The 20,753-nt window shown below is 41.4% G+C and overlaps 1 protein-coding gene across 3 annotated transcripts in view; it reads left to right on the forward strand.

Annotated features, from left to right (window-relative positions):
• LOC117157233 (uncharacterized) overlaps positions 1-20,753 on the forward strand; it is a 56,736-nt gene that overhangs the window by 22,799 nt on the left and 13,184 nt on the right. The window contains exon 1 of one of the 3 annotated variants that reach the window (XM_033335123.2): positions 6,107-7,041. The exons of the other annotated variants lie outside the window; for them this stretch is intronic. The gene's annotated coding sequence lies outside the window, so the exon portion shown is untranslated. Of the gene's footprint in view, positions 1-6,106; positions 7,042-20,753 lie in introns of those variants that run through there. 3 annotated transcript variants of the gene reach the window in all.

The following is a 20,753-nucleotide window of genomic DNA, read 5'->3' on the forward strand; positions in this document are numbered from 1 at the left end:
GGATGGGACACCAGGCGGCTGTGTATACACTTAGCAGGAAAAACAAGCCCCCCCAGATACTGGTCTACCCTTTACAGCCTGCTTGAGAATAAGATTTAATTCACGATAGGGCCAGCCTTTCGCTACCAGCACCGTAATCACTCGGACACGTTGATGTATCGCGCGTCCCAGGGCCCCAACTCGCGTACGTTGCTTTAATTACGGGCCTGCGAGCCCAGACTCCCTACACCAACTCATTCAAATTTGGCCCGGATACCCTCTGTCCGCGTTCCGGCCTGGGTACCCGCTGTCGGAAAGTAAAATTGGAATTTCGTGCTGGTCGTGCCACCGGTTGACGCGATGCTCCCGTTTTTCTCCTGCACATCGGGGACAGACAGGAGAGGAGGTTTTCTTCTTTTATTCGTGCGTCAGCTTTTGGTTATGAATCGTGAGGAGATTGCAATATGTACGGGTTCCTTGAGTTCTTGGAATTTTGAAGAAGTTATATCGCGCGTTATTCTGTACCTTTCTGCACCTTTGAATTTTCTATCAATTCTTCCGCAGACTAAGCATTTATAATTCTGATATAGTTTGCAGTTTTAACGTATAGTTATTATAGTTTTATATTTTACAGTATTATTACAGCTTTAATGTTAATTTGAGAGCATACTATATCAAAGTTTAATAGTATTCGTAGTTGTCGCAAATAAAAATTTGCACTTCTTAGTGTCTACAAAATCTAAATTTCACAACTATCGGTTCTATACTTTTATCTTCTTTTTATACCATCCACAAGTTGGAAATACATATTACAATGGGATGGATAACAGAAGCACAAAGTCTCGCACATAGTTTGAATAAATCTGACAAGTGCAACAGTACGACTCGACATTAACATTCGCGTGAAAGTATACGAGGCAAGAGGAGAATGCGGTCCGTGGTATTGTCAGTCGGCCGAGATCGATCCGTTCGCCGCGATATAATTGAATATATCGATGGCGGGACGCGGCCAAGTAACCTCGAAATTCGATGCTGTATCGGCTGGTCGATTCGAATATTCGCATCGGATGTCCGACGGGTAACAGATACGCGCTTTCAGACGCAGAATGTAAGCCGGCCGGCTAACCTAGAATATCTCCTTGTTATGGCTTGACTAAGAGATTCTAGCAATTAGTCGTGAATCTTAACGATGCTCTCGGTGCATCAACCACGCCTAAGTCTCGCATAGAGATTCTACTGCTGATCTTGTCGGTGCTATCGCCCTCGATAGAGATCCATTTTAATTTATCCGGCATCGCGTAGCTAAGCTAGCCTGCTAAGCTGCTAGATCGTAATCGAGCGATCGTTGTCTTCGGATCTACAAGATTCGATAGTTAGCCTGGAATACGAAGAAAGAAGAAAAAAGGAAAGCTCTAACGACTGATTCGAGGAGAAACTCTATCGGCTCGAAGCTTATTATCGATCACGTTTCCACTCGAACTATACGAGACTTGTAGTAACACGCTGATTAATAATTAATATATATGTATCGTTACGGAAATTTTAAAGCAGATATGGAAGAAGCGTACAATGTTACTCGCGATCTCCTCTTGTCAAGAATACTTCCAAATTTTCACTATCTTTTTGTTCAAATACAATTCTACAAATAGTTTCTTCAAAACGGTATATATTCAGTTAATTTTCATGATTATTATTACACTGATTATTACGAAGTCGAAGTGAAATTATCTGGTTCTAAAAACATGAACATTAATCAGATATCGTGATACTGAAATTAAGAAATCTTCGAGAAATGTACTCGATGAGTTTCGCTTCTAATTGGCACAATTAACGACGAGACAAAGAATAACAGACATTGATTCGATTCAAATCTGACAGAAAATTCATTTCATATGCCGCGGATGCAATATGTAGAGCGTTGATAGAGAAACAGAAGGTGGAACCGAATATCGTGGATCGACCGAGGCCTCGAAAAAAGATCGAGGCAAGATAGGTGGCTGAATGAGGAGGATACGATGGACGGAAGCTCCAGACGAGTTAGCAGGGACGCGAGAAGGCGGAAAGATGGACGGTGCCGTGTCATTAGAGAGTGCTGGGTACGTGCCGGTCGATAGAGGAGGGATAACATTCCTGCTTCTGTCGATAGATCGATCATCGTATCGTTCTGCCCTCCTATCCTTCTACTCTCTTTCTCTGCGTTTCGCCACTTTTTCTATTCTGCCAGCTCATCTCTCGCGTGTTTCGTGGTATTTCTCTGGAGTAACGGCCGCCCGTTGCAGCCTCTCGTCACTCGGCTCCGTTCAATTGGCTACAGCTCGATTCTCCTCAAGTTTTTCACCATTTCTCAGCGGCAGATCGATTGTTCTATCCGCCGGTGATCGATTGGAAACCGAAGAAGAACGGATCGCGAACCACGAGTGTGAGAGATGGACCAACTTGGAGGAAATGACAGTTTTTGTTAAGGTCGAGTCTTCTGGGCATCCTCTACAGTTTCTTAGGAAAGAAGTAACGTTATGGCACTTTTCAATCCGCGAACATTACCGTGCAGATACCAATAAATTCCTCGAGAAACTATATTCTTTGCTGGAATCAGCTTCTAGTATTTAAGCAATCGATCGTAAATATCGTGAACTTTTAGATTCATTACGATCAATGCATATCGATCAGCTCATCTATGACTTTCTAGTTGAATTACATCTAGTCGAAACTAACTATCCGGGTAGTTCATATTTTTAACAGTATCATTTTTGTATATTTTTTATACTTTAAACAGTGCCATATATATTTGCCGTTTATTCTAGTTTTAATTAAACCAAAATCACGTTTGCCAAATACCAGCGTGTAACTAAAGTTCGGTCAGCCATGCGCACGTGGTGGAAATTAAACGCCGTTGTTCATAATGAAACGTGTTCACGTGGCACGGACGATCGAGCAACAAACGGATTCTCTCGTTCGCTTTTCCCGTCGGTTTTCGTCCCGTTCCTTCAGATTGCTCCATTTTGATCGCGGCGTTTCGCCGTCACGCGTCGGTGCGCTTCGAATTAATTAATATAGGCTGGTATCATTGGAGCGGTAAGAAGCGAAATAGCTCTCTTTTTTCAGCAAAAAGGAAACAGCTCGACCATCAGGTTCAGAGCCGGTACTCTCATTATACGAGTTGTCTTATCGAACGATAACTTTCTCGATACCCGCCTCTGCCTTCTACTCCTCTTCCTCTTTCTTTCTTTACTTCTTTTCCATCTTTTCCTTCCTCCAGCTCTCGCGTCGTTTTTCTTCCGCTTTACTTCGTACCTATTCCATTGTCGAACAAATAACAATGTACGATAGACTGGAAAGAAATATAACATGAATAATAAATATAGTAAATATGGTATTCGTAGATATAATATGAATCATCGACTTTTATGCACGCGTTATCTTAATATTCTAATTAAAAATCCTTAAGCGCTTAGAAGGTAAGGTAAAATAGACAAAAATTAAGCGGTAGAATATGACTAAAATGATGGGTCGAATTTTTCTCGGTCAGACAGCTGTCTGCGAGATACACTGCGAGATACGAAAAACAGAAGAAAGCTCACGTGCAAACTGGCCTTTACTTGAATGGGCCACAGCACTTCCTCCACGCCACGGGAGAGTTACCGCTAATCTGCACTCGCGCTCAGCTGGTGCTACCACTGCGTTTACATGAACCGCGTTACCACCGCCCGTGAACATGAATTAATTTCACCGTGTCGCCATTTTTGTAACAATTCATTTAGAGTAGGAGCCTGCTTCTGTTAGATAACAGAACACTCGCGGAATGTTACACGTTTCGTGTAACGCAAGAGGGAAAAATTGCTTCAGTACGCGTGGGACATAGTGTATAAATTTACAGAGTACAGTGAGAAATTATGTGCACACTTGTGCATGAATTTTAGTGCAATTAAATTTTTACTCTTTACTCTTATTCTGTATAGTGTAGAAACGAAGAGTATGCTGAATTTCTACGTATACTACGAATTTGTTTTATTGCATATTTTTAGGTTGTTCTGTTATTGGTTTAGATAATAACGTAATAGTAAGTATGTAGTAAAGTAGCAAGTGTTTTTTTTTTTATGAAACAGGTATAAGGAAGAACTGTATTTGTCTAGAGAGCTTTCAAATTTGTATAACAAATACGTATAATGGATGTGTCTTAAGCCAAAGTGGCACAGTAATGGCCTTGACAGCAGAGTTATTGTTAGGAATTTGCTTGAAACAAACAATGAAAGTTAAGTTCTTGTTCCTGCTGAAATTATACATTTTATATACCATCCTTTGTACCATTCTCCCTTTAAACCTCTCAATTCCGAAATACCTATTCAAACAACCCTTGCAGAAAACAAAACAAAGTTCCAATTAACTGAAATTACATTTCAAACTGCGTGTTACCGCTTGCTCGCCCTTTTACCCCAGGCTTTTCAAAAGCTTTCGTATATATACATATGTATACAATCTAAAACGATACACTTGGGTGCGCGTATCCAGATTCCAGCTTGCGTCGAGCTGCGCGCAAAAAATTTCGCATCGTACGGTTCGCAAAACGTGTTGAGCAGGTGGGGAAGGGCCGGTGGCCGCGACGCCGCGGCCGATGCGCGAGTTGCCTCGCAATTAGTGGAAATAATTTCGTCGTTAATTGCGTCACGGGCTGGCGGCTGCATGTTTTCTCCGTTGCGCCGTTTCGTTTCTTCTCGCCTACCGCGTTCCGTGTCCCCTCGAGCCCAGCAATCCGCTTTCTTGCTTTCTGAACGCGTTTCGAGCCACCACATCCTATCGTTTCGCGAAGCGTACCGCTGCGAGCTGGCCTCGTTATCATCGTTCGATCCTCGAGGAAGCGAAGACTGACACGCGCTGGACGTGATTTTGATAGATGACCGCGCGAATAATTCACGCGCGCGAAATGCAAATGCGATCCTTCGCTCCCCTCGAGAGATGAGCATCGAGCACAATGAGAAGCGTTCGGCCTAGTTCCGAGAGTAGAGTACGTTTACTAGGTAGATAGACGAGAGGCAAGTTTCGTGTATATACGATCCATTCTTCGAGACACGGGTGGAATTCGTGTACGAATCAGGCGACCGTTTCGATACGTCACGCTGTCGGATCCTAGGACCAGCGTAACGCAACGACGAGTTTATCTGCTGGAACATCTGTTAAATTTCTACCGTTGCTTTTTGTCAAGCCGCAACGTCGCCGGTTTGTATATCGCTGGTGGCTAAATATGTGGACTACTTGTTGGAACCTCCTTTCGTCGAACTATTAATGAGAAAGAAAAACGAACGAGAGCCTGTATACAAATCGTCAGATCTGTCACGTTCTTGAAACCATATATCATATCATTACTACAAAAGCGATTATACTCGATAAATTGTAGTTTAGTTTTTTATTCTCATTTTTTATTATGCGAGAATTCTCTAGCACTTTTATTGCTATCAGTTTTATTCTTATCCGTCAATTCTCTTTATTCTTATCAGCTTGTATCAGCCCCGTTCGTTCTAATTTTAGTTATCTTTGTTTAAAAAAAAGGTATGATTCGACGCGTCCATCGATAAACACCATTTAACGAAAGAACAACGAAATCACGTAACAACTCTGTCCAGACTAATTCTAGTTACCAGTGACTTTTCGTAATTCAAAAGTACCGTTTACGATCACGTAGAGAAAATTCACATATCGACTCTGTTCATCCTAATTTTAACTATCTTTGACCGTTGACGAGTGGAAAGTACCGTTCGGGAAACAATCGTATAGCCCAATTCACGAACACACGAAAGTGTATCGAGTCCAGCTGACTGGAGCGCCGAGTCGAACGGGAGCGCATGCCGGGTCGATTTTGACATATTTCCCCGGATGACCTTGAATAGCCGAAGACGCCGCGACGGCCTAAGAGGATCGGCGCTGGAAGAAGGACGAGTGACGGTGGCGATAGTAGTTAGCGGTAGAAAAGAAGAGGGTGAACGAAGAAGGGAGAAGGAGAAGGAGAAAAGAGGGCCGGTGGAACGAGAGAGAGGAACGAAGCAGCCAGGAGGAACGAGACGAGGAAGGCCGATGATGGCTACGATGGTGATGGTCAGTGGTTGTATACCGGTTAAGCCGTTCAGTGCCAGGCCGGCGTCCGTCACGGTTAAACCTCGACTACTCGGTCGTTCGATCTCTCGTAGACCAATCGAATCCTCCGGGATTCCTTCCTTCCATCTGGGGATCGTCGCCTGGACCAACTCGATGCACCAGGTCATCCAGTCGTCCTTTAAACTGGTGTACACCAACTTGGCCAATTTCAATTTCTTTCGAGAACCTATTTAGTTTCCTATCGAATTATATAGTGATACCTAGAGAATTCAATTCGTGACCCGTAACTGGATCAGTTTAATTGGCAAAAAAGAGAGAGAACAGATATAATCGTTGGAATTTTATATGGAAGATTCTTGACCCGGAGTTATACAATATTTGTGATGATATCGAACGACCGTTTTCGCGAAGGATTCCTCGAGGCAGCCGTCGGAACTCGATCTACTGCGATCTAACGAAGACAGAAACCGTTCTCGACCCCCCGGAAATTAAATACAACGGTTCATCGGCGTGGATCTCGAATTCTATCCGTCTGAGTCATAGGCCTCTCCTTAGAGAGGAAGCGATTCTCGCATCAATCAGCGGTTCCTCTGATCCGATATACCTGGACCAAACCTTTCTACGTCACCAGTGATTCACCAGAAAGCAAATCCGAATGTGTACCAAATGTTCGACCTTCTAGGTCCGACATTGATCAGACAATTTCAACGATCCTTCAAAATGGACATGTGATTAGGACATGTGAATGTGTGAAAGGACTAAAGAGAGACTCATCTAGAAACGAAGGAAGGAATTGGTGAAAAATTCGGGGCGGTAGAGGTGTTTCAGAATGGCGAGTGACATGGCGATCCGCGGGTCATCGGGCAGCGGGAATCGAAGCAACCAGCCATCGGGATACCAGGATTCGGAGCGAGCGCGGATGAAGTAATTACGAGGACTGACCAGTCACGGACCAGTCTGATCCCACGGGAGATCCAGGTACTTCTTCCGCGTGTCTCTCATTCTTCCGTGCTTTCTTCAGAAAATCGTGTTCGTTCCTCGCGCTGCTGATCGAAGCTCAATACTCTCTCTCTCTCTTTCTCTCTTTCTCGCGCGCGCGCGCGCCAACGTGCCGATCCATCGTTTCTCGCCTTGGTACAACTTCATCCGCAGCAAAGACGGAACACAAGCTGCGAACCGGACGGAATTCGATGAATCGGCCGCGATTACCCTCGCCTTCGCCACTGTTTCCTCCTTTTTAGGTGTCGTTAACCTTCTCTTCTTCTGGTGCTATAATAGTCGAATGTGATCGATATACTATTCTATTTTCAACAGGGCTAATTTGTGGTCGATATATCTACTAGTGGAGATGTAGATAGGTTTTAGGTGGAGTTTCACAGTTTTACGTACAGCTTTAGGTACAATATTTGATCGTTCGTTAGTGATATAGTGATTCTTGTTTTTGATCGAAGCATGGCTAGAAAATGTATGATTTATTTAACTGTAAAATCAACGACAAGGTAGAGTTTATGTGGTTCGAACGACGAGACATTTTTGGTGAGATGGGGATCTCTGGTTATAGTCTTAACAGCCTACCTTTTTTCTCTCTCTTTAACTCGTTAACCGAAGAAGACTGGTTAACCTGAGCTATCGATCTCTTCAACATAATGATTTCTTTCGCTAATTTCTTTATCTGTTTCCTATATCCTCTGCCTTTTTTCTCTTTTCACTTGTCGCTTCGCTTCTGTTAAAAATACGACACACGAAGAGAATCACAATGGAAAAGTAGCTATATAAATACTAAACTATTGGTCAGGTTAATAAGACGGAAGAGCGACGATGTGTCTCGTAAAAGTAAAAGCAGAATAGAATGGCATACCGGAGGTATCGGCTAGACGTTTTGTCCTTTACGACGCAATCTTCTCGTTCGCTTATCTTGTAGCAGACAGGAGGGAAAAACGTGGAAGATTATCAAGGAAAAAAGAGAGAAAGCGAAAGAGAGGACTGATTTTATCCGTGAAAGCAATTGCACGCGGCATACGGACGCGATAAAGCCCGAGCAATTCTGCTACCAGTTACGAGTCCTTGATGGCCGATGCTACTACGATTTCCACGTTACCCGTGGCCACTCGAATACCGTAACGACGCCGAACGTGACTTCGATCGAAAAGTCGTCGTGATACGTCCTGTATCGTCAGCCTGCTCGTTTCCAGTTATCTATTACCGTTGTCATACTTCCGTAATACTTCTTCATTGGCCGTTAATCGCTCGTCCTGCCCTTAGGCCTGGTCCATACTGACGTTCTTATATCCTCGTGCTTCTGAGATTCGTTAATTTTTTACAAACAGGAAACGAGTGTAGGTACACTGATATTTGTACATTTACCATATCGTATGCGATATACAAAATATTTTGAAGATCGGTCTTCCGAGTTTTGTGCTAGGTTCACAGTTACGTTTGAAGGTATTGTACTAGTAAGAGTACGATGGCCAGGTTTTTTAAATTCGTGTACGAATACAGGTAGAATATAGATACGTATATAGCACGTGATAAATCGAAAAGCTTGGACTAGAAGAGCGGCAGAGATCAAAGGCAGCAACATGTTGCTAGGAACTGCAATCTTCTCTGTCCTCATAGAATTCCACTTTCATCTTCCGTGTTCCGATCGTACATTTATTTTACATGCTGCTCGGAAACGCTCGTGACTCCATGTAGCATCTTATATAGATATATCAAAACTAAAGATAACATCCTGCGATAACGTCCAACTTTTGAAAGACTAGATTGAAATCGAAGATTAACGTCGAAGATTATCTCGATCGATAAAACGTGGAAATTGTATTAAACCTCGATTTCGATGTCGAAGAAAGAAGAAAGCGTAGAAAAGTAACGCCTCGGGTGAACTCGGAAGATGATTGGCAATGGCTGGCAAGCAAAAGAGGAAAGTTAAACGCGCTCGTTGTCGTTTGGTAAATTGTTCATCGACTTTCGAACTAATTACACAGGGACGAGAGTAAATTTATGTTCCCATCGGTGTGAAACCGGCATTAAATACGAAAGTCTAGCTCGGGGGAGTCGAAAGAAAAGTGGTAGACATGCACGTTTATAGATAATACTGGATACACAGTAAATTTGCCTCTGTCTTGAAGCGAGCTATCAGTTTCAATTGGCGTGTCGTATCGTGACCCGGCGTTTCTCCTTGCTCGTTCCAGTAGCCGAGTATTGTCATTATCGACCCGTTCGATGTACCGTAGCGTTGTTACTACGAATAAAATAAATGCTATTAGTTTAATTGTGTATAATAAATTGCTGATTCGTTGCTGATCTATGCGTTTGGACGTCCAGTAGCGTGACACTCTACATTTCGCATTGAAAGCCTGCGTCGAGTTCTATTTATATGGAAAGATATTCTAAATTTATACTTTATACGCTGCCGACCATAATTATTATGTAATTCCCTCGATAAGATTTGTTTCGTTATTTCTACATCCACCAGTATCAAACGCGAAAGAATTTATTTTCTCCAATTTTTTTGTTTCGTCCAGCGATAAAGCACATAAAAACTTTTAAACATGAACGTAGGTATTTATACAACTAAACTAGATAAATTCTGAACCCCCAAAGACTCAGCCTATAAAATACATCTATCCATCTAAATTAGACGAACTCTGAAATTCCAGAAACTCGGCCTATGCGATAAAAGATGCACAAAAACAGGGAATCCTGTCGGTCCAACGAAGCGAAAGCTAGCAAATCAAGCGCGGACATTTCTATGGACAGGTTGATCCTCGTATTCACCGATCGTCGTCCTCGATCATTCCTGATCGATCGAATGACGTCGTCGGGGCGCCCGCCATCGATCGCCACCGTTTTATAGGAAGTTACCAGGGCGTTATCTCACGGCGAACTCTGCGGCGCATTCTTCCTTTTTCCGTCGCGGTGCAACGGGATCCCGATGGCTTGATTTCGCGCCTATCGCGGCAAAAACGCCGAGTTATCGTGCGTTCCACCCGCAGAGGGGCCACCGTTTCACGAAGATCGTTGCGTAGCCGACTTGTTCGCTTCGTCTTCTATCATCTAGAAGAATTTATTGATCAATAAAACGTCTCCATTTAATGGGAGCCCCCGTTAATGAACGACATCCTGGTCAATCTTGAAATTTCACAGGTTCGACATACGTAAGATCCTTCGCGAGCTTATTGTGAGCACGAGGGAACACGCGTGCCCGATTATTTTTCTCTTTTTCCGTTCGCGTTCAATAACTGGTTCTGTCTTGTGGTAATTATATTAGTGTACGCGTAACGGGAATTAAAGATCGTTGGGAGTACCTTTATTTTCGTTTTGCCAGGCTAGAGTAATAGAGACGCGTTTTAGGGAATGTGGAGAATGATTCATTGATAAAAGGAATGCAGATATTTGAGTATCCGATACTGCAATATCCGATAGCTGGTTATTTTTGTAAATAGAATCACAAAGTGTACGAGTGAGCAAAGTTCCATGGCAATTAGAGATCCTCAGTTGAAAAGATTGCAAGGATTCCTCTTCGGGATTTTTTTAATTTTCAATCGTTTGCTTTCCTAATTTTCTCTTTTATGATCTAAAGTCTATAATCTAAAATTTAAACTTACATTGGTCACGGTCAATTCATAATGCAGTTACTCGACTGGAAAAATATAAAACATCCCAGTAGCTACCGTAGAACTCAAGCAATGTAACAAAAATAAGGCAACTATAATTTCTCTAACAGAATCTCCAAAAATCGTCATAGTTGGAACAGGTCGTTTAACGGGCAAATGGCCTCGGTAGCCAGAGATCGCGAAACAGTTTATTAGCCGGGCGTGCTATCTGGTATCAGGCAAGCAAGCTCCGATACCTGGTCGTAGCGAGCTTAGTGCCCGCGTGGCAGATTCGTACGCGTTCAGGTCGCGTTCGGTGTACGAGAAACTGGTCTCCGCGACTCTCTATGAATAGAATTAATGGACGGTGATTCCGCGCTTAATCGATGCGAAAGAGAGGACTGCGTGGATCGTGAATGACGAGCCGAGATGTTCGATATCGTTGGCTTCGCAAGAATTTTAATTATTGTCAGCAAACCGTCGTCCACTGCGACTCGAATTAGCAGCGGTGGCCTACGTGGTTCGCCGATAATCGACGATTTATCGTTCGATTCGCCGTCGATCGTCGGTGTCGTCGTCGTTGTCTTTGTATCCGAGATAACGCGTTCCCGAGTGTCGACGTCGTCGCCGCCGCCGCCACCGCCGCTGTCGTCGTTTGGCGAACAGTGGCAAGCAAAACACGCATCGATGCCTCCTGTACGTGCCTCGAAGGCCGCTGGCTTCTTCTCTCTTTCCGCGATTGAGTAACTGTACATCATCGACAACGTCTACGCCGTGCTCGCGTCCCGAAACGAACCGGGGCAAAAAGCGGTCTCGCGCGCCTCGCAAATAACACGGTGGATTATGAATACGCGGGGCAGTTTATTAAGAGACATAAATCGCGCAAAAACCGCCGGCCAATTACGATTCGCTCCAATTCGCTCGGCATTCGCACCCTACGAGTCGATTAACAGTAGTTCGTACGATTTCTACGCGTTCAGCCCTAGACAAAAACTTTGTTTGGTCAACCAATCTACTTGTTAGATCAACGCGTCTTCGAATATCCTCGATAAATAGTTGAATATCCAAGTGTTCGATCCTTACCCTTGGTCGGGTACCTTCTTCCTTACCAGTTCCTCTTTCGTCGACAGGACTACTGTACTTTAATTTCGTTCTCGATTCAGGAATAAAGTACGAAGAGATAGAATATAGCGAAATGGGGAGGAAGGATTTGTTCGGATCAGCGTGAGAATGGACGATACGCGGGATAATAATGAGAAATCGTTAGTCGTGGCACACTCGAAAGCGAACAGCCTTTCCCATGGCAGCGGTAACAACCAAATTCCAGGCTGACGAACTCGCTTCTTCTTCTGCTCCCCTTAATCATCCTCCATTTCCTGCAAAGCTCTGCTACGCCCGCTTGTTAAAACTGCGCGAACGCCTGCAACTGAACAAGCCAGGAAAGACATAAATTAAATTACCGCGGAATCAAGCAGCGAGTCTATAGGTGGAATCATTCGTGAACTCGGAAACCGATGATTTTCGCAAAGCATTACGGAAGAACGAACTTAAGAATAAAGGACAAAGAAAGGGATACATGATCCCTATTGAATATAGACAAATCGACAAATAAGAGGAGAATCGAGGAACTGAAAAATTCCTCTTGCTGGCTTTTCGGGCGGATTAACCCTTTTCGATCTCAAATAATTCTCTTAAACGGATAAAATGGATAAAGATAAGATATCCTTTGCGTATGTTCAGATAGCATAAAGACATCTTATGGTCTTCTTAACCCTTCAGTGACGTTAATCGCGAATTAACGTTTAAATTCTATCATCGAACAATTAAAAAAGCCAAACAAGTACAATGAAATATTTTAGTATCGTTTAATGTTAGATGAGCCCGTATTAAATCTTCAAGTACACGACATACATCATAAGTGCGAAATAATGACACTCGATGAAATAAAAATGAGGAACGTGCATAAGGACTGAGTATCCCAGTGAAATGAAATGCCACGGTCAAAAAATATTAAAACATCTCGTAATGGCTTCGGTTCGTAGACTCAACATCCTAAATCGTTTCATCACGGTTTGTTGCTCGCGATTTCTATCGAGATTCAACAAACCGACGAATAACACAGATGGATCAAGGAGATGAAGGTATCTTCTTCACTTCTGGAAGAAATTAAGATATTTCGTAATGTTTTCGATTCGTAACATCGAGACACTAAAAATCACCATTCTATCTCGATTCGTTGTCTGCGAAAGGATTGTCATAAAATCGGTTGCTTAATCAGGGGCTAATTAATTTGACGACCGTGTCACGAGACGCGTACGAGCCACGTACGGTATCAGATCGCTAATTGCAGTCCATCACGGATTATTAGCCAACGCATAATGACGATGTATAGGGGCGCAACGACAGCTTCTCAAACGGCAATTTGATTCTCCGTCTTCGTATTGCGATTTACGTACCAATTATCGACGATCGTTCTTCTTCGTTTTACGGTCTCTTATAATCAGGCTATACACCGTGGTATAAAAGTAACTTTAAGAAAAACTATCGAGTCCGCGGTTAACGAGAAGAAAATTCTTAGCAGCGTTTTAAATTTTATGTTAGATCGCTCGTACATACATCGTTCTATAAAATTACACAATATGCTTCATTTTTGAAGAAGTATCAGTGAAAAAAGTATGTTGTGGTAATTCTTTATTTGTTTTCTTAAAACATACTAAATTGTTATTACATACTAGCCACTTCGTAACTGCTATTCATAATCATTATTATGAATAAAACATGACAGAAAATAATGGTTATTTTAATCTTGGGTGTTTTGCAACACGGTAATCGAGTAAAATGTGACAAAACGCCTCTACATAAACAAATACCTGCTATTATTTCCGAAGAAATATAAGATTAAATCGTCCATTTCTCGAACATACGTACGCGTTAATTTTTCATAAAAACAATACCGACTTCTTAAATTACTTTACTTACCGATTGTTCACGCTATTCGGTCAGCGTCGAGTTTCAATCTTGTCGAGTTTTAGCTTTTATCCTGCATACAGCAGGCTCGAATGTCTTAAACTAAATAGTAGCAAGTGGCCGTAATCTGATCGTAATTTCAACAGCTGACACTTTAGAACCAATGGCTGTTTCTTAAACGCGTTTTCAATCCCCTTAGAAACTCGCACCAAATTGGTCTTCTTTTTTATTTTCTCGTTTCATTTCCTCAACGATGCGCCATCGAAAAATGTTGATTAAGTTCGTCGCGGGTCCTTGCGCATCGACATTGTCCCCGTTAGGTCCGGGGCCGTTTAATTGGCCTGTTAGTAGGTTAATTGACGCGTTCTTTTCTCTTAATCAGCAGTGTATCAGCGCGTGTGGATAACGAGGTTAAATTGTGGTTAGCTCCTTCTTCAAATCTGACCTCGCACTATGCCGGCACAATAGAAAGGCGCGTTTAACCTTTGCGGACGACACCGGCTCTTCATGCGCGTTTCTGCGATTCGCGTAGAAATATTTCACGGTCGGGACGATTAACGTTGAAATGGGAACGAGTCGCTATGATAACCGCTACTCGTTACGGAACATTTCTTTGAGGAATGACGCGCCTCCGCGGGAACACGGTTATCGTGCAGGAACTCGCGGAAATTAGGATTAATGCCTCAGTAATGAATTATCAGGATGCACGTGAGGTGCCTTGAAAAGTGATAGAACATTCTTATAGTAAGAATGAATCAAGAGATAAGTATTTACAAAAGTATATGCACGCATTTTATGGATTCATCATACCTTATTAATTTAACATTAGATTTGAAATTCGATACTATAATTTACATCGAGATAGACTTTAATTAATATAGCCTGCAATAAAATGGATTTATTTACTTTCAACTGAAGTATAAATATATACATTCATTTATTCATCAGCACTAGAATCAAATTGATCGTTCATCACAACACCAAACCAATCGAATTGATCAGAAACGAACGATTATTAAAAATATCCAAGTCTTTTGGCACTATTTGTGTTTACGTTCATTCAGATAGAAACATGATTACATATACTTATTTATTTTTTGTCATATTATTTTAGTTTTAATTAACTTTGTACAATATAACATATTTAAGTATACATTAAAGACGGATAGTTCTTTTATTGAAGAAAATATTATCATTGGTAGAGATGGTAGAGAAACACACATAAAAGTACGAGTTCCAGAGTATGACTACTCCTGAGAATAACAAAAGAAAATTGTTATCGCAGGCTGTGGAAGATAAGGTTGCTCCCACCCCGGTTCTAGATTGAGGGCTCGAGTTTGAGGGCTGTTTTCTGGTATATGAACGACTTGTCCTATGAGACAGTACAATACAATGGAGTGTGGACTGTAATACAAGTTTTGTAGCATACGAGAAAATTCATAGCTGGCTGAGTTCGTATAGTAACATTGCCGAGCAGCGGCCATGGAATGGCCCTGTGACGTTTGTGTCGGAATAGAATGGCAAGAAAAATGATCATGCTTGAAGACAGAGTCTAAGGAACATAGAAAAATTGTAGCAATTTAACTAAAATATAACTGCACATATACAATAATTCACAGAAACATCAATTCATAGAATTACTCGCTTTGACTGTGTGTTATTTCTGGTATTAAACGATTAAGAGTAATCATATTTAATATTCGATTTTAAACATTGTGCGCGTATTTTCATACAAATTTAAAAATTGTTTCGAAGAGGATTTCTGGAGTGGTCAAGGTTTTCATTTCGTAATTACTTTTTAGTATTCAATGGCGAGCTCGCTATCGGGAATAGGACGATTGTACCCTATTTGCGTTTATTTACGCCTGGCAGACAGGCCGAAAACGTTTGAGTATAAATTTTAATGGGTACATCGGGCCTTCCCCGGAGCTCGTTCACGAAAACTCGTCACGTAGAGATCCCGGCACGTGTTTAGGAAGTCGCTAGAGAGCCACGAGCATTATGAAACCTCGTCGCGACTATGAATGTTAATGGAAGCTTGGCCGCGCCGACGTTTACTATCGCCGTTGCAGAAAGTATGTATAAACACAACTGCTGCGCCGAGTGCATCCGCGCCTCGATTTCACGACTGGCATGGCGTGTCCCAATGGTTTCGAGCGTTTCAAGAATTCACATTGCACCACGAGAACTTCTACGAAGCATCCTTAAAATTGCCCGCCGTGGTTTCATACTGCACGCGACCACGATTTACATCTTGAACATCCGATCCTGATGAAATTGCACACCGAATCCCCCGGAAAGATACTTTAGAAAGATAATTTAGAAAATTTTTATTATAACAATGTTTGTGGCTCGTGCAATTTTATATTAAGCGGTCTAAAAACTTGATACGTAATAATTTTCGGAAGTTCTAAGGACAATGTTGCTTTTTAACAGAGAGTATTTAATACTTGGCGTTGAAAAGAAGGTTGAAATATAATTTAAAAGAATTGAAAGTAGTCTTCGGTTATAAAATTCGATCGTAACACAATTTCGTAGCAAGTAATTTACAAACTGGTTGAAAAATAGCCTACAGAAATTTTTAAATTGCCGTTGTATTCTGTAGCATAGAACGCTCGACGATTCTCATCTTGGAAATTTAATCCTGATGCAATTGCGCGCTGAGTGGTCTGCAAGGAAGGTCGAAGAATAATTTATAACATCGTAAGAATTTGAAGCGGATGCAATTTTGTAACAAATGGGGTAAAAGGATGAGAATAATATTTGTAGAAATTCTAGGAATACTGTCCTTTGGTATAAAAGGCTTCGTACTTTTTATCTTGAAAATTTAATTCCGATACAATGCTATGTAGCCTGAAAAGAAGATTGAAGAATAATTTATGAAACTATAAAACTTTCATCCTGACGCAGTTCTCCGTAAAGTGGCGTAAAAAATTCTAAAACTATTATCTCTCTCTGATATAGAGTACTCGACATTTTTCACATTGAAGATTTAATCCTAAAGCAATTGCATAGCGAATAGCCTGAAAGGGTCGAAGAATAATTTACCAGCTCGTTCTCATAAGAATTTAATCCCGATACTCTGTATTAAGTAGCTTAAGTATCGGTAGACAAATAATTTACGAGAATTCCAAAGTTGCTATCACACATATCCTAGCGTGGAATGCTCGAGACTTCCCACGTTAAAAATTTGATCCTTATACCAAACGACTTGGAAATTGATGGAAGAATAATTGAGATAAATTCTACGAGATTAGACTTTACGATCAGATAAATCCGTTGGATCAGTAGGTCATGTGGTGCGTGTGCTTTTTGCTGCACACGGTTTCTCGTAATGTCTAGTCGGCCAGGAAACACCAGTCAGCGACAGTTTTATACTCTTTGCTTCTTGACCTTGCCCCAGAGAGGCCACCGATCGGAACACTATTCGAAGCATGTAAGGTAGAGCAGTAGTTTCTTTCCTCACCACTGGACGCTTAACGGTCTCGGTCCAGTCCGATCGAATCGCTTCCAGTAACCAACCTCGAAACGATCAACCTGTCCGATCGATCTTTAACCATTAAGTCGATTATAAAATTCGTCCCTCTTCGCCTTCAAATATTCTTGCAATCTCCACTAGCATCAACAGCCCTGATTTAACCCTATATGTAGCTGTATACGATTCTTTTATACATTAAACTTAGATATCTTAATCTTCTATGATTAGAATTTAATTGGAGGAATCCTAGTATCGAGTAACTTCAATCTTTTCATCTCAAAAAATTACCAAATAATATAAATAACGCAAAACTGCTTAGAGATAGTTGAATAGAAGAACAAAAATGTGTAATGAATATTGTGTGTTGCGATGGTATTATAAGATTAAGAGCGAATGACGAACACACCTTAAAAAGTGAAGGTACGGAGAAGAATTTTTGTAAAAGCAAAATTTGTCTCGGAGGCAAAAGGTAGATTATGGCGAGGAAGATACGAAGATCAATGGAATCGACCGTGAAAATTGTCTGCCGGATATGTTCCGCGTGCTCGCGGTCAGTCGAGTTCTCGTTGCCCTGAAATATGTGTCACTTTTTGCGGACGCTCGTGCGCCATGCGGGAGACGAGTAACACGAGACCACGGCCCAGTTCCTCTGCAACCGCCAGGGACACACGCATTCTGTTCCTCGAGCGTTCCTCTTCCTTGACTTTTCTTTTTCTCTTCTCCTTATTACTCGTTCTATTGTCTTGGTCTTTCTTTTCGTATTTCGATTCTTATATCGATCATATATGTATATATCGAGATGTCGTTGTAGCTGATAGAAGATGACTGTTTCGTGCAAATCGCTAAATAAGCGGAAGAATGTAGGAGTAGATAACAGAGGAATAAATAATATAGTAATTAATGGTATAAAATAGGAATAGCGTGAATAAAACAACCAAGGAAGCGGAACCGTTTATAATCTGTAAGGAAAACAATTAAGATATTGCCTGTTGAGATGATTAACGATGCTAAGTGATCTTGTTTTAATATTAATCTAGAAAAATAGTCAAAATGGTTCAACATAAATGCAAATAGTTCCAAATTTAGTTTTACCAGTAATATCGTTTGTTCATATTTCCGTCTATTTCCGTATATGGCAGAAACAAGTTCCATCTCCATGTGCGAGCTCAATCTCGCTAGTCGTTCCTATAAAAATTCAAATTTCGTCCAATATCGGTGACGGGTTGCGTAAGGAGCTCGTCCTGAGTCAGTTTCGTGGTACAGAACTTTCGTTTTCATTTGATAGGGGACGCGAGGAAAAATAGAAATCGAAATTACGATTGCTGGAGAGGAAAAGATGATTTTCTACGAAGCAAAATGGAATGATCGGTACGTTTGGGAAACAAGAACAGTATTCCACGACGCGGTACTGTTTCATATTAGCCGTTTCTTTTTCCCACATACCTACGAATCGTTCATTTTCCATCGAAACTTTCTATTCGAGGATGTATGTTCTACCGACCTGGTGGGTGTCAATACTTGGCAAAGTTTTCTTATCTCGTAGGATGGAATTGGAAAATATTCCACAGCTCTCTTTTCTCGATACCTTTCAGCTTATTTTCCTTTGATCAATCTTCGTCTATTCTCAACAGTCTTCCCATTTGACTACGACTTCAGAAACTTGGAAATTTTACGTGAAAATTGTCAGGAAAAATATTAATTACTAAATTTTGGATTTTCATGCAATTACGACATTTATTTATGTATTTAAATATGTAAATATAATTAATTATATGTAATATAGTATATACATTATAATATGTAATATAATTATATAATTAAATGTGCAATAATGCAGAAAATACACGTAACATGTGGAAGTATACAATATATGCAAGGTAAACGTGTCGTAGTTATGAAATAAGAAAAAGCTAGTATTTATAAAAATATATAAACAGCAAGAACATCCAGAATCTACTAATTACAGATACTCGTGCGTTCCACATAAAATCGAGAATATATTAAAACATCCTAGAACAAAGGGGCAATAAAAGTCACGAAGAAGAGAAAACAGCAACCATCGTGCAGTCTCAAAGAAATAATTCTTAGTCTGGCAAGTTCAAGCAAGGTAGTCGCCGCTTCCGGATACGAAATTGATGTTTGCATACCACTTCGGGGTTCGATCGTCGTCGCGTGTCCCTCGGTAGTGGTTTCCAGTGGCACAGCCTGGCTGGCAAGTAGAATCAGCCATCATGCGTACGGCACACCGCATTTTCTCCTGCAAACAGGAACATCCTCAGACAGGGCTCGCGTGACCTCTCGTATTTCCAGGCGTTACCATGGATCAAACTGCGAGATTACGAGCTTTCGAACCGCCTATCGACCGGTCACCCACGCACCAACCTGACCATTAGCACCGATAAATTATCCTACATCGTAACATTGTACAATGTGGCATACAATGGACAAAAATCGATATAATCACTGCTCGATCTTAATCTTATTATTCGATGATATCGTCAGCCCGTAAGTACAGGTAATAGAAACGTAAACGGCAATACTCTCAAAAATCAATAGAAGACCAATAAACATCGTTTGTAGATCAAAGTCTAATCACTTGAAAATTTGCTCACTCGATAATTTGAGCAGAGATATGTCTAATTTTATGCTAAATATACTAAATGTCAGGCTGTATCTGACAAAACAGAGGGTAGGGTTCCAAGCGTCGACACTATTTATTTAAACGTCATCATGTGTACTTAGACAAAGAAATAAATATTCAAGACATTTCAACCGAGTCAGCAAATAGGGAAAATAGTAGCAAAGATTTGATAAACAGACTCTTACTCGCGTCGAGTGAATCACTTGATATCAAGTTCCTGTCCCAAATTCTCGTTCAAACGCCGTACTGTGCATTGTTTCGTATCTTTACTCTTCAGTCGAAATTAAGTGGCAAGGATTCCGGTTGCAAATAATAATTGGACAAACTATTACGTACATAGCAAGATAGCGTTATTTTATCGCATAATCTTCAACATCTTAAAATTGAATATTCAACTTTGCACGGAATATATAATCAAACTTGCTGTACGTACATGTATATTGGCGTGGTCACTATTTTCCCAGAAAATTCTGTATCTGAAGATCTCGAAACGAACAGAAGTTCGTTCGAAGATTCCATTAGCCAGTAAATGGAGTGTATAAAATGAGAGATGCCGTTTGAGATATAACGCTCATAAACCTTGACGCGTGAAAAGATGTTTTCCGTGGAACGTGTCGTTGAATGGTCGGCACGCGATCACCGTTGGAAGCTTTCGCGACGCGCGATGATCGCGTAAAACGACGGCATAAATCAAGAGGAATCGACCCAGATGGGCAAGCTTTCTTCGAAAGCGTGGCCAACAATCGAACAGCGCCGGTTGATTTATGTGCCGTGAAACGTGTTGACGTGCGTTCAAGCCGACGCACGGCCGTTGAACGCGAATCAATGTTTTGAGACTAAACGATTCGCCGCGAGCATACCACCGTTTTCTGCACCGCGATCGCGAGCGTGATTCGCTTAAAATGATAATGAGCTACGGCCACGCCGAGAAATATCACTCTGGATGGACGCTCGTGGCCGTTAGACCGAGACCACTTTGCATTCGAGTACGTATTCACCTTTGGAAGGA

This window comes from Bombus vancouverensis, chromosome 15 (assembly GCF_051014615.1).
Source record: "Bombus vancouverensis nearcticus chromosome 15, iyBomVanc1_principal, whole genome shotgun sequence".
NCBI classification, from domain to species: domain Eukaryota; kingdom Metazoa; phylum Arthropoda; class Insecta; order Hymenoptera; family Apidae; genus Bombus; species Bombus vancouverensis.